Source organism: Eriocheir sinensis, chromosome 17 (assembly GCF_024679095.1).
Source record: "Eriocheir sinensis breed Jianghai 21 chromosome 17, ASM2467909v1, whole genome shotgun sequence".
Classification (NCBI taxonomy): Eukaryota; Metazoa; Arthropoda; class Malacostraca; order Decapoda; family Varunidae; genus Eriocheir; species Eriocheir sinensis.
The window spans coordinates 8,688,702-8,704,496 of NC_066525.1; the positions used below are offsets into that span (position 1 = coordinate 8,688,702).

At 37.8% G+C, this 15,795-nt stretch overlaps 1 protein-coding gene and 1 long non-coding RNA gene across 11 annotated transcripts in view; both read left to right on the forward strand.

Moving 5' to 3' along the window:
• Positions 1-189, forward strand: part of LOC126999913 (zinc finger protein ubi-d4-like) — a 48,881-nt gene extending 48,692 nt beyond the window's left edge. For all 9 annotated transcript variants that reach the window (XR_007753658.1, XM_050863069.1, XM_050863068.1 and 6 more), the window contains one exon: positions 1-189. This exon is cut by the window's left edge. The gene's annotated coding sequence lies outside the window, so the exon portion shown is untranslated.
• Positions 190-575: 386 nt separating this feature from the next.
• LOC126999915 (uncharacterized) lies at positions 576-10,416 on the forward strand. Of its 2 annotated transcripts, none has more exons than XR_007753660.1 (4): positions 576-652; positions 5,405-5,548; positions 8,371-8,486; positions 8,815-10,416. It is a non-coding gene; the product is annotated as an uncharacterized LOC126999915 (long non-coding RNA). The 2 variants fall into 2 exon arrangements; XR_007753659.1 differs by lacking the exon at positions 576-652 and adding an exon at positions 4,067-4,569 and having other exon boundaries at positions 8,815-10,415.
• Positions 10,417-15,795: the final 5,379 nt, after the last annotated feature.

Sequence of the window (15,795 nt, forward strand, 5' to 3'; positions counted from 1 at the left end):
AGAAGTGGCGACCAGTGACTTATCGAATGAGATCAAGTGTGGGGGGCAGGAAACTTACCGTGACGAACCCTGCTATAATGAGCTATTAAGACGTCGGAATTATTAGCGCAGCACAGTGGCACACGTAGCCCGCCAGCTTGTAGTAACTAACTTGCAAATAAACTCTGATGAAATGAATATCTTGAGCTAGTTTCTGTTTAATTTTTGTATCCTTTTCAAGACGAAGTGGTCTACAAATTATTTATGTCTATTTATTTGTCTATCTATCTATATATCTATCTATTTCTCTCTCTCTCTCTCTCTCTCTCTCTCTCTCTCTCTCTCTCTCTCTCTCTCTCTCTCTCTCTCTCTTTATTTATCGACCTATCTATCTATCTATCTAACTATCTATCTATATATCTATCTACCTATCTATATATCTATTAATCTGTCTATCTATTTTTATATTTTCACTTTCTGTTCCTACGCAGTGACTGGTGTGCCCGAGGGGGTACTGGTTTTTAGTACCACAGCAACCTTTTTTTTTTTTATATTTTTTTTATTTTTTTTTTTATAGTCAGTGAAGGGTGTGGCGCGTGGCCGTGCGGCACACTTCGGCCAGTCCTGCAGGGTGAGGGGGTCTGGACGCTGACTCGGGCTGCACTAAAGCAAGGTACTATTTCGGCAACTATTTATCCATATTTATTACAGTCATCTACCAGTCTTCATCTGTCTGTCTATCTACCTATCTACACATTTGTTTCTTTATATATAACTTCCCCCACCCACCCACCCCTCTCTCTCTCTCTCTCTCTCTCTCTCTCTCTCTCTCTCTCTCTCTCTCTCTCTCTCTCTCTGTTCTCACTGACGAAGACAGGTAAGGCCTCCAAGATGGTTTGCACAAAATTTCAGCTTGGTCTGATAGATGGGAGATGCCCTTTAACGTAGACAAGTGCCAGGTCCTTCAGGTTGGAACAATAAATAAGAAGTTCGTTTACGAAATGCGCGGCGTTAAACTCAAAAGCGTTCAGTGCATTAAGGATCTGGGGGTCAAAATCGCGTTAAACCTCAAATTCTCACAGCAATGCATCGATGCAGCAAATAAAGCGAACAGAATGCTGGGCTTCATGAAAAGAAACTTTTTATTCAAGAATAAAGATGTAATAATTCCGCTCTACAATAGTTTAGCCAGACGCCACTTGGAATATGCGGTACAGTTTTGATCTCCCCCACCATGCAAAGGACATTGCTAAATTAGGTGTTCAGCGTCGGGCAACAAAAATGATCCCTTCCTTGCGCTTTCCACCCTTAACATGTTCTCTCTTGAGAAACGTCGCCTCCGAGGAAAACTGATCGAATGTTTTAAAATACTTAATGGTTTCACGAATGTATACAGATCAACATTGTTTATGATCGATGACACTTTGCGAACGAGAAACAATGGCATAAAACTCATATGTTGACAAGTAAATTCAGACTGCACCAAATTTTTTTCACCAACGCTGTAGTGCGAGAATGGAATAATCTCCCACCTTCAGTGGTCCAGTGTAACACGATTGACTCCTTTAAAAACAAGCTCGACCGTCACTTCCTTGAACTTAATATTAACTAGAGTTGAAGTGCAACGTTTTGGAGCCATCTGATTAATGTAGAATCACTTAGGTTTAAGAACAGACCACCTAGTCTGGACCATGGTGTCTGTGTGGTCTGATTTTCTATGTAAAATCATCTCTCTCTCTCTCTCTCTCTCTCTCTCTCTCTCTCTCTCTCTCTCTCTCTCTCTCTCTCTCTCTCTCTCTCTCTCTCTCTCTCTCTCTCTCTCTCTCTCTCTCTCTCTCTCTAGTATAATATAATTACGTCAAGCTGTACTGCCACCGTGATACCTAAGGAAATTTACACTCTGGTTGTCTGTTTCATTATTCTGAAACATCAGTTCTAAGCAATATCATATATATATATATATATATATATATATATATATATATATATATATATATATATATATATATATATATATATATATATATATATATATATATATATATATATATATATATATATATATATATATCGGATATTGCACAGAGTTGATGTTTCAAAGTTATACAGGAAGCCTCTTGTATCACGGTGGAAGTAGTGTAACGTGTTATGGTGATGTTTCAAGGTGACTCGGCTAATAATTATACTGTTTCCCTCCAAGGTCAAAAACTTCCAGTGTTGGGAAATGCTGGAACTATAACTATTTCATTTAAGTACATCCTTTCTTTCTTAATGTTTTGTTTGACCTTTGAGCGATTGCTTCCTGAGGAATGATGCACAAACCTGCGTGATCATCGTGAACAATGTGGACAATTTTGTGCAACGTCATGGACGAATTAACTAGATCTTGCCGTCCACGTGGAATATCACCTACTGGAGACGGGACAATCCCCGACGCTCACGGCAACAACGAGTGTCTGCCAGGCCAGGTGCTTTTTCGGTGCCTGCCCACGTGTAGGATCCTACGCTTGACCTTTCTCCCTCCACTTTCCCCAAGCCCCGGGGCCTTCCCTCCTCACACACACAAAGAAGTTGCGTGTCCTCACGAAGGTATTCTTGTTAGTTCGAAACACAAGCTGCTAAGTTTCCGGTCAGACTTGGCAGGCACGTGGTGAGTGCCAGTGGGATAGATCTCTTCTAGAAAATGTTAGATAAAGTCATGGACATGAGGATAGGTGGCAATCGGTGGGCTTAGGTTTAGAAGATCTGCTCTTTGTAGGCCTATCGGCCTCTTGACTTGTTTCTTATGTTTTGAAACAGGAGAGAAAATACATCCATAACAAGAAAAAAACAGCAGCCAGGTCATTATCAACAACATTATTATAAACAGTCGAAATAATGGAGAAGAGGAATGAAAAACGGGTGTATTGAGGGGAACAATCCCCTAAAGAGGCCTAATAATAATGGAAATCAATCGCCTTAATAATAATAATCCGCCTCCAACACGTCGAAAATGTCCCAACAGTCTTAATAATGATGATACACATATAATAATATCAAAATGAAAATAATAATGATGATGATGATGGTGATAATAATAATAATAATAATAATAATAATAATAATAATAATAATAACAATAATAATAATAATAATAATAATAATAATAATAATAATAATAATAATAATAATAATAATAATAATAATAATAATAATAATAATAATAATAATAATAATAATAATAATAATAATAATAATAATAATAATAATAATAATAATAATAATAATAATAATAATAATAATAATAATAATAATAATAATAATAATAATAATAATAATAATAATAATAATAATAATAATAATAATAATAATAATAATAATAATAATAATAATAATAATAATAATAATAATAATAATAATAATAATAATAATAATAATAATAATAATAATAATAATAATAATAATAATAATAATAATAATAATAATAATAATAATAATAATAATAATAATAATAATAATAATAATAATAATAATAATAATAATAATAATAATAATAATAATAATAATAATAATAATAATAATAATAATAATAATAATAATAATAATAATAATAATAATAATAATAATAATAATAATAATAATAATAATAATAATAATAATAATAATAATAATAATAATAATAATAATAATAATAATAATAATAATAATAATAATAATAATAATAATAATAATAATAATAATAATAATAATAATAATAATAATAATAATAATAATAATAATAATAATAATAATAATAATAATAATAATAATAATAATAATAATAATAATAATAATAATAATAATAATAATAATAATAATAATAATAATAATAATAATAATAATAATAATAATAATAATAATAATAATAATAATAATAATAATAATAATGATAATAATAATAATAATAATAATAATAATAATAATAATAATAATAATAATAATAATAATAATAATAATAATAATAATAGTAATAATAATAATAATAATTTGTGTACATTATTTCGCAGTTTAAATATTGCGATCACAGAGGCATGGCACCCTAGTATCCTGTCTTCGTTATTCCTGAGTCACGTTCTTCCTGGCCGCAGAAGAATCACTTATACATGTCACACACCTGGAACAACAAAAAAGTCAGAAAAAAGTCCGACGGTATTCATGAGTCTATGAGCTCGTGCAGGAAGACAGCCGCTGGCGTGGGCCCGTCCGGATGTTGTGGTGACTCACCGCCGCATTAAGCGCCTGCTGGACAGTACGCCTAGTGATTTTAACCTGTATATAGACAGGTGTGGGTGACACATCCCTTAGTAACACCATGCACCCAACAGTGCTGGCGGTTGGCTAGGGTCTCGTGGTGCTTCTCGGGGATATTTTCTGTCGCAAGGTTTGGTGGTAGGTAGTTCCTGTGAAACGGTCAGGTGGCCGCCCTTCGGAGATTCCCCACTTGTATAAAATAGACACACGCTGCTCGGTGGACGCACTCAAGGTCTTCAGCTCGTGTTGGTGTGAGGTTCGCTCCTGTTTGCTGCGTCCCTACTCCCGCTGCCTCGAAAGACTGTGTATCAAAGAATCTCGGTAAGTGTCAAAAGAAGGTCTAAGAAACTGGTCAAGTGTTAATTGTGTTGTGTTCCTCTCTTTGTATTTCATATGATTTTTTACTCTACAGACTGTCATCAGTTACCCTTTTTACAGTACGTAATGGCATTTCAAATTGTTTTTTACACTCCTTGGTGCCAAAGATAACATATTATTTTTCGTGCGTGCGTTTTCCGGTTTGCCCGCAGTCGCATGACAGGTTTTTATGCGTCGTAAGATTAAGAAGCCCAAGTCTATATGATTATATTTTCAAAGTTTCTGAAAGTAACGCTGTAAACACTTTTATGGGACAGTGTCTAAATTTTATAAATTTCATAGACTTTTAATATAATAGAATTCAGTTGATTGATTAATGAAAAGAGTTTCAAATAGACTATCACGAAAGTCCTCTCTAAAAATAATATGCATCGATGAGTTTATCATTTGCAAAGAAATGTGTGTGTGTGTGTGTGTGTGTGTGTGTGTGTGTGTGTGTGTGTGTGTGTGTGTGTGTGTGTGTGTGTGTGTGTGTGTAACACACACACACACACACACACACACACACACACACACACACACACACACACACACACACACACACACACACACACACACACACACACACACACACACACACACACACACACACACACACACACACACACGGAAAAATACTACCTACTATTGTTAAATTCCTCTTACATAATTATTTTCCAATGTTTTCTTCATGCTTCTGTTTCAAATACGCATAATTAATGATCTAATTCTGCCACCTCTGCTGTGAACAAGTGAACTAGAGGAGATATGCTCACAGAGTTCTTCCCTACGTAAACAGGCATTAGTGTGCACGCTCCCTTAGCCAGCCCTCCGCACTCAAGCGTTCCTCCCGCCGTCGCCACCATGCAAATAGTCACGATGATCACCGCCCTGCTGCTGCCGCTGCTGCTGCTGGTGCTGCCCTCGACCGCTGCAGTTTTTGGTAGGGTGTTTTATTGTGTGTGCATAATGATAAAATAATGATATTAATAATCCTCCTAATAATAATTATAATAAAGTGAAATAACTTATAATCCCTGAAGAAAATAATCATAACTAACAAAATGTTTATTATAATGAATTATTATTATCATTATTATTATTATTATTATTATTATTATTATTATTATTATTATTATTATTATTATTATTATTATTATTATTATTATTATTATTATTATTATTATTATTATTATTATTATTATTATTATTATTATTATTATTATTATTATTATTATTATGTATGTATTATTATTATTATTATTATTATTATTATTATTATTATTATTATTATTATTATTATTATTATTATTATTATTATTATTATTATTATTATTATTATTATTATTATTATCATCATCATTATTATTATCATTGTTATTAATATTATCACTTAAAACTATCATCATCATCATCGTCATTTCTTTTAACGTCCGTTTTCACTCTTCCTGAGCGGTTGTACGTTTTATGGCTCTCCTTTATTCTACTCCGCCTTCTGCCCGATGGTCATCCAATCCCATCAATGCCAAGTCTTCCTGTATACACCTTCTCCACATTTTCCTTGGTCTAGCAGCTGGTCTCCTTCCTTCTACCTCCAATCTCTCCAAAACCCCCAGCACTGTATCCTCCCTTGCTCTCTTTACAAATCCAAACCATCGGAGTCTTTCCCTTCTGAGCACTATTTCCAGGTCCTCTACTCCACATCTGTTAGCTACATCTGCACTGGACACCCTTGCCACCTGATCTTCGCCATATACCCCAGCATTCTGCGATCACTTGCTCTCAATACCATCATCAATTTTCTAGTTAGAGCCCATGTGTCTGCTCCATACAACATCACTGATCTAATACACGCTTGGTACACCCCTGCTCTGCTCTTTAGAGGGATGCTACGATTCACGAGCAGACTAGCCACCTCCCTCCACTTAAACCACACTGCCGCCACTCTCGCTCTCACTGTCCTCTCCACTCCCGCCTCACAGTCCAGAACATATAAAAAATAACAGAAATGTTCTACCTCATCCAGCTTTCCTCCATTTACCTCTACTTCATCCCTCTCAGTTTCTTGTCCTTGCTGTCTCCTTACACAAGCTGGGGATGTAAAATTCTGCACTCTTACATTTCTGAGGCCTGAGCATCTATGGTGACACCACCGCCTGCAACATGTGCACAAGATTGAATTTACACGTAGCTACTCCCTTCCCACAGCATCCACATGGATATTTTCCTTATTTAATCTTTTCTTTTGCTTCTTTTCCAGTTACCATGTACTTTATTTTTTTCATATTAATTTTCAAACCTCTCTCCTCCATTCCTTCCTTCCATTTATTAAACTTTTCTTTCACTTCTTCTGCTGTCTCTGCATTTACTGCCAAGTCATCTGCATACAGCAGCTCCCATGGTGCCTCTCCTCTTGCTTCCTTTGTTGCCTCCTCCATTATTGTTATAAACAAGAGCGGGCTAAGGGTAAATCCCTGGTGAATCCCCACTCCAATTTCGAACTCATCTGATGTTCCCACCACTGTTTTCATTCTCGATTTTGTACCTTCATATAATCCCATCACCGATTCAACCAATCTTTCTGGTGCTCTTTGCCTTCTCAATGCCCATCTTATAATTTCCCTTGGTACTCTGTCAAATGCCTTCTCTAGATCTACAAAAACATGATACAGTCTCCTCCTCTTCTCCATAAACCTTTCCTGAAGCCCTCTCATAGAATATTTTGCTTCAGTTGTTGATCTCCCATGCAGGGCAAAAGCCAAACTGACATTTATCAATTCTTATTATCCTTCTCAGCCTCTTCTCCAAGATTTTTTAATATACCTTCATGCCATGCTCCAGTAACCTTATCCCCCTATAGTTACCACATTTCAAAGCATCTCCTGTCCCTTTAAAAATGGGTATAGGGTAGTTCCTTTCCAGTCTTCTGGTATCTCTCCCTTTTTTAAGACATCGTTTAACACTCTTGTCAATTCCACCACTCCTTCCTTTCCTGCTGCTTTTATTGTATCTACTGTTTGCCCTGTAGGTCCTGCTGCTTTACCGTTTTTCATTTCCTTTAGTGCTTCTTTTACTTCTTCTTCCGTAATTTTTCTTGTGGGCCTTCTACTTTTTCAGCTTCATTTGTCGTATATTCATTTTTCTCATTTAACAATTCACTGAAATATTTACTCCATCTTTCCAATATCTTTTCTTTTCCCACCATGATGTTCCCTCCTTCATCTTTTACAAACTTTGCCCCGACTACATCTGCTGTCTCTCTTTTCATTTGTTTCGCAATTTTAAACATCTCATTTTTTAAAGTTCTCCCTTCTCTCTCCCTCACCCACTCTTCTGTTGCTTTCTTCTTTGCCTTCGCTGCCTCTTTTCTTGCCTTTTTCTTCTTTTCTTTAATCACTTCTCTATTTTCCTCCTCCTTGTCTTTTGCCATTTCTTGTCTGCCTCCTTCTTTTCCTTGATGGCCTGCTGCGCTATTCCATTCCATCACCATGTCTCTCTTTCGTTTCTTTTAATTCCTTTTATTTCACCACACACTTCTCTCCCTGCTTTCATGATATTTACTTTCAATTGTTCCCATCCTCCATTATTTTCCTCATTTTCCTTTACACTCTGTTGAAACTCTCTTCTGATTTCCTCTTCCCTCAGCTTCCACACTTTTATTTTTTTTCTTCTTTCTTTTTTATATTTTTCTTCCCTACCTTCGTGACTATGTCTGCACAGTCTGTTATTATCAACATCGACCTAACATTACTTCTTCACCCACAGAAAGCAGAGCCGTGAGGGTGGCCCGGCAGACCTCCGGAGTCCCTTCCGCCTTCCCTGACGGCACGAGGATTCCCGTCAAATTCGCCGGTGGACAAAACGCGGTGGTGCCCGGCGTGGTGAGTGTCCGCCTCTCCGGCTGTTCGCCTGTGCTGTGCTGTCACATTCATGCCAAGGATTCTGAATAAATTATTGATATTACTCAGTAATTCCGTTAGTCAGAATATAAGAATGACTTTTTTTTTGGCGATTTTGATCTAAGTAGCTTTTGTTTCTCAACTGTAAACGTAGACGTCATTCTCTTACTATATAACTAATCATTTCATTACATTATCGCCAGTATTTATCAGTATTTATCAATTAGTGAACTTGGAGAAGGCATACAGGTGCGGGAAGACTCGTGTATTTTTATGTATTAAACGTTTCTTCTGTTTCTCTCCTCGCCAGGGCGCCCTCATCGGCCACTCGCCCAACAGCATCAGCAACCGCAACTTTCCACCCATCGTGTTCGGCCCTCGCAGACAGCCGTCCCGCTTCCCCGGGCCATTCAGGCCATTCAGGCCATTCAGGCCCGACCCCTGGTTCAGCGGGCCCTTCTTCTGATCAGCTGTTGTGGTCTTTAGTACATATAATTTATTGAAAAATTTTAAAGTTGGATTTTCTGTATTTTTTTTAATGAACTTTTGAATAAAAAGAGAAAATAAAACCCCAACCCACTTTGATATTCGAATAACACGAGTGTAGGAACACAACGTGTGTGATAATCTGAGTGACCAGTTTAGAAAAAGTGACATGAAACACCTAAGATGACTAGAAATGAAAGGACTCCTGCATCATTAAGAAGCTGCAACACACACACACACACACACACACACACACACACACACACACACACACACACACACACACACACACACACACACACACACACACACACACACACACACACATTTCACCCCCCCCCCCACACACACACACACCATAATATAAAGATATAAACATATATACATATTCATAGACATCTTTTCTTGAAGTTGGGGAAACATGATCTTGGTTTTGAACAAATACATACAATGGCTATAATTACGATAAATCGATATTTGTGTTAAAATATAGACCAATCATTCTTATAAAATTTCTAAGCAACAGCAGAGATTCGGAAAAAAAACCAGTTGACCATATCTGTAGTTTTCGTTCTATGAATTCCTTGGGTGACGTCATTCCATTATTATGTATTGCACAACAGCGTAACATTGTGAGTCCTTCAAGGTGTTATTATCAGGTAGCGTGTACCTTCGAGAGGGAAACATACACCAAAGCAAGCAAGAGAACAAAGACTCTCAAAGTCCACGGTGTGTGTGCAATTCACCACCACCACGGCCTGATCACGTGTTGGACTCGTAATCGCCAGCAGGTACCCTCCGACACGAGCAAGTGCTCTTTATCGTCGATCTCTGGGTACTGCCAGGACCTCACACACCACAGCCACACACCCCATCTCCCTTGCTCAAGGGGGGACAGTCACCACTCCTAGTCAACGGAAAGAATCCGGCCTGAGCGGGCTCAAACCGCCGCCCGGTCAGACATTGAACCCTGGCAGCGCAGCGCCTCTAACCAGTTGCGCCACGGAGTGTGTGTGTGTGTGTGTGTGTGTGTGTGTGTGTAAACTGAGTGTTAAGAAAGAGAACGCAGCCTTGGGAGTCCAGGTAGGGGAACACGCTCGCTTGAACTAAACACAAATTATAACCAACCGACGTAGCCTAGTATAATTTCACGCGCTACAAACACCAAAGACTTGAAAGATAGATAGCTAGTACACAAGGTTATAAATATCGACTTTTACGGTGATCTCTTTAGTCTTACCAGGCTCCATGTCTCTACCCTTGTGGACCATCTACATGTAGTCTTAGATTTTTTTTTTCACAGCTAACGAGATCCTCCTTCTTGTGTAAGTTGTAGTTGGGAAAGTTCTTTGTCCTGCAGTGGATGTTTCTGCCGCAGCTGCTGCTGTTATTGCCCCTGTAGATGATGATGAGGATAATGAAGATAATGATGATGACTTTACTAGTTTTTGTCACCCTTTCTGCCTTCCTATTATTTATGCTACTGTGGACCTTTTATGGCACACCTCACATAAGCTTTATCATGCCATGTTGAACCAATGAAAACTGATATATATATATATATATATATATATATATATATATATATATATATATATATATATATATATATATATATATGTGTGTGTGTGTGTGTGTGTGTGTGTGTGTGTGTGTATATATACACCTGAAGCTGTTACAACCGGTGACGTTCCAAGACTTTCTGAGGTCCTTGGCAAATCCGCAACAGGATACCCCTTCTTAAATCAGTTACCCCCCCACCCCCGCCCCCGGGTAGATTAATCAAAGGGGATTCCCCAGTCAGCGCAAGGCCCTAGGCATTGCACGTAGCCGACCATATAAGAAAAAAATGAAGAAAAAAACCCGGCTACTTATTATCTTTACGACATTGTTATCCACAAATATAGCTTCAGAGATATTAATGGAAGATGACGTTGCCACAGTGGTCCCTTGTCAAAGACTTTTGATTAAAGCCAAGTTCATTTTACCTCTAATAAAAACTGGTAACGTCTGGTTCTGCATAAAGTGAGCTCCCCCACTCCCCCACTGAAGGAAATAACTCATTGCTCTCTCTCTCTCTCTCTCTCTCTCTCTCTCTCTCTCTCTCTCTCTCTCACACACACACACACACACACACACACAAAATATGAATAGAAAACGAGACGACTCGAGCACAGGCTTCATGACACGACTCAGTACATGAAATCATTTACTCATGTATTGATTATGACTTGTAGTGCTTGAAAAAAATAAGAGGGGTACTTGTTTGATACACAGTACAATATCAGCCTAAAATCAAAATCGAACTTCCTTTTGTTGTTTTAGTTCAGAGGTCCAATCACGGATGTCAGATGCTCGATGATTATAGAATTGAAGTTAACATTATAGACGTGCCATTATTGTCGTACTTAGAGCAGCGCATTTCTCGGTTTTCATATCCAAAACTGTCGTAACCACACAGATAGCGACATTCAATTAAAGTTATCATCAAAACTGTTAATTATCGATGTTTTTTTGCAATAGGTATGCGTGAGCTGAGCACGACAATCTGGTAACTGAAGACAACAAGGATCAACAGTAACACGTGGCGCTGGTTGGGATGTGCAGGACAACGTTTGAAGAGGGAAATACTGAGCTCGTGGACAAAGTTAAAGCCCGTAACCTGCAAGGACGTGACAGGAGGATTCTGAGTCCATGGATGAGGCGTTGTGAGAGTGACGATGTGCCAGAGTCAGCAGCGGAGGTAGGAACAGCGAAATGGAGATGAGGGGTGAGTGCTGGCTGGTTGGCTAGCTGAACATCTCCATCTTCGGTGCTTGTATCTTTTTCCTTTCTCTTAGTTTGATAATTTGTGTATGAGAAAGTTGCCGAACAATATACTTTTGAAAATATTGATGTCGCGTTAAACTTTTGATGGGATAAACTGAAAACTCTCTCTCTCTCTCTCTCTCTCTCTCTCTCTCTCTCTCTCTCTCTCTCTCTCTCTCTCTCTCTCTCTCTCTCTCTCTCTCTCTCTCTCTCTCTCTCTCTCTCTCTCTCTCTCTGTATGTATCTGTATGTATGTTTCTTTTTTCTACATAATTGTCATGATTATTATATAAATTTTTATTATTTTTTTTTTAGAGTAATGGGTTGGTTCAAAATTGTCCAACATTAAGACAGTTTGCAAAAAGTTGTTGTGGCTGCCGTGCCTATAGGTGGACAGGTATTAGCCCCAAATAATGTGAAGTGTTTATTATGAACTAGAATATAAATCAAAGACTAGTCAAAGTGCAACAAACACCGATTAGAGGCAATAAACTAAGAAACTTTTTGGCTCGTACCGCCGGGGAAGGGAGGCGGGTTGTTTACATATGGGTGGCGGTGGTTTGAAAGCTGTCGAGGAGAACAGACAACGTATGCTCAGCGTCTAAAGGAAAAGGTAACATTCTTCTGTATCGTTTTCACTGATTTAACTGACACCTTTCTCATCATATTCATCGTTTATTAGTTTCATCTCGGTCTCTTGTGATTGTTCCAGATTTAATTTTCCTTGTTTCTCTGGGATACCTATTGATTTATTCGTGTCTGCAGTTTCTTTGCTTATTTTTTTTTCTAATAATCTTTCTAAATTCCCCTCCAATGTTTACATGTGATGAAGCCTTTAACGCTTGAGTCCAGGATTTTCTAATTTTCTTTAGTATCTATAGCTTTATTTTTACACTTGCTGCCTGAAGTTTGACACTATTATTCTGATAGATCTTACTGTACTATTAATCTTTCTATATAACCATTTCTAGTGAAAATGGATGAATGTGGGGATCGACGGGGGCCTTACCCCCTCTTGACATCCCATTTAGTTACTGTGAGATGGATGAACTTATAGATTAACAAGCCGGGTCACAAACATAAAGGTTAAGTTTAAATGTATAAATAGTATTATTATTATGGTATACTCAAATGTTATCTGCCTAATGGAAACTACACTAACAGCAGTTATGGGAAATGACACCCTAAACACTGAGGAATATAACATTTGGAGAAGCAACAGGAAATTTAGGAATGAAGGCGGCATTACCCATCCAAAATTGACCTCTCTTCAGGCCACTTCTGTTTGCTTAATAAGGAGCAGCACACAGTAGGCTATTTTTTTCTCTATTTATTGCCTATGAACTATTTCCTTTACTGTAAAAAAAAAAAAAAATACAAGTTTAGATAGGTTAAATTAAAATTACCCCAGCAAGTGGAGTTAATAGTAACAAAACTAACCACTTTAGAGGATTGCATAATTGTGGCAACTTTTTATATGCCTCCCAAACCAAATACCTACTGTACAAAAGAATATAAAGACCTGCTGGCTGATGATTCAGTGTTTAAGAATTCTGTTTTTGGAGTCACTCAGGCAAGGAAAACCACCAGACATATGGGAAATGACTTACATTGTTCCCTTCTTCAAAAAAAGTGACAGGCAAAACCCTCTACATTACTGACAAATGTTGTAAGTAGGAATCTAGAGACTAGAACGTGCAACTGGTATGGAATCTCCTAATAGAGCATCTAGAAAAGCATAGTAGATTAACGGAGAGGCAAATGACCTTTATAAATGGTAAATCATGTGTTTTAAATTCCATAAGCGTCTGTGACAAGGTACCGGATGTAACACAGGAGAGAAATGGTCGGCTCAGGGTGAACGGGGCTTTTTCGCACAATAATTCGTGTGTTGAACGAAAATAGCGCGTTTAGTTGAGTATCCCAGAAGTCTATTGGATTTGTTTTCTTCTACTCAACTGTAAAGGGTAAACGCAACTATTTCAAGGGATTCCCTTAAGTGGCTCGTTACAGGTTTCGTGAGTGTGTAATTCACCTCTTGGTCTGCTGCGGGTCTCTCTCGCGACAGCCAGCCGTTCCCCTACGGAAGAGCACAGAGCTAGTACCGATCTTTGGGTAAGACTGAAACCACTCACACACAACGCTCCGCGACAACGAGGTCACAACTCCTTGCCTGACGTCGCGTACCTACTCACTGCTAGTGAACAGGGGCTACACGTGAAAGAAGATAAACACAACTTATCTTCACCCGGCCGGGGAATCGAATCCCGGTCCTTCTGGTTGTGAGGCAGACGCTCTATCCACTGTGTGTGTGTGTGTGTGTGTCCTTCCGTCCGTCCGTCCGTCCCCGATCATCACAATCCCCAGCTCCCCAGCCAGTACCCTCGCCGAATGAGCTTTGGAGACATCCTGTATCCATTCACCGCTGGGTGGACATGAAACACGGGTAATGATATTGCTCATCCGTCTCCACTCCGCCTGAGAATTGAACCTGGGACCTCTGGGTTGCACTGCAGGACAAACGCCTTTCACAAACTTTTCTGTCATGTGTTAGTGTAGCTCCTCCATCCTTCTCCGGCAAAGGTTCTAATTCCATTTCTACCTGGTATACTCCTGTCTCCCCTGATTCCTACCATTCTGGGGGTTACCACTCCATTACCCAGGCCACGTGAGGCAAGCGGAACAGTTTTAAGGTGACTCCGATTTTTTCTTGCTGTTATCTATCCATCCATCTGTCCAACTGTTTATCTATCTATCTATCTATCTCTCTATCTATCTATCTCTCTTCATATATTTATCTCTATCTATTTTTCTTTCTCTCTCTCTCTCTCTCTCTCTCTCTCTCTCTCTCTCTCTCTCTCTCTCTCTCTCTCTCTCTCTCTCTCTCTCTCTCTCTCTCTCTCTCTCTCTCTCTCTCTCTCTCTCTCTCTCTCTCTCTCTCTCTCTCTCTTTCTCTGTGTGTGTGTGTGTGTGTGTGTGTGTGTGTGTGTGTGTGTGTGTGTGTGTGTGTGTGATAATACAACTGAATTCTACATTTGTTCAATGTTATTTTTTATGTAATTATTATTATTATTATTATTATTATTATTATTATTATTATTATTATTATTATTATTATTATTATTATTATTATTATTAGTAGTAGTAGTAGTAGTAGTAGTAGTAGTAGTAGTAGTAGTAGTAGTAGTAGTATATTATTATTATTATTATTATTATTATTATTATTATTATTATTATTATTATTATTATTATTATTATTATTATTATTATTATTATTATTATTATTATTATTATTATCATTGCTTCTTCTTATTGTTCTTCTATTTTCATTATTTTAATTGTTATTATTATTTTCCATTATTTTCATTCTTATGATTGTGATTACTATTACTTATTTTTTATCATTTTCATTATCGTTACTAATATTTTTTAGCAGTATTAATATTTTTTCATTTGAAGTCCCTGATTAATTTTTTTGAGGTCGTCGGTCCGTCTGTCGTGATGCGTAGGAATTTTTCTTCCTAGCGGGTCTCAGGGTGTTGCTGTTTATCATTAACTGTTTTTAAATACATTTGCATGTTATCACTCTGCAGTTCCATTCCTCAAGCTGCAGATAGATAGATAGGTAGATAGATCGATAGATATATAGATAGATAGACAGATAGATAGATAGATAGATAGATGGATAGGTCGATAGAATGATAGATAAATAGTTTTTTTGTGTGTGTTTGGTTCAGATCTGATTGGGTGCTGCACTGGGTTGGTGATGGTGGCTGCTGGCGGGCTGCGTGGATCCGAAACCTGTGTGGTGGCCGTGAGGGTGGTGGCGGCGTGGTGTTGTAGGGATACGTCTTGTAATAGGCGACGTGGCGTGCAATGACACCGTTGGCGAGTCGGTTTTTAGTTCTATCTGAAGAGCGAAAAATGTTCTGTAGGTTAGGTAATTGGGAGGAAGGGAGGGGGACGTCTGCCTAAACCAAATCGCTTCAAACTTTGA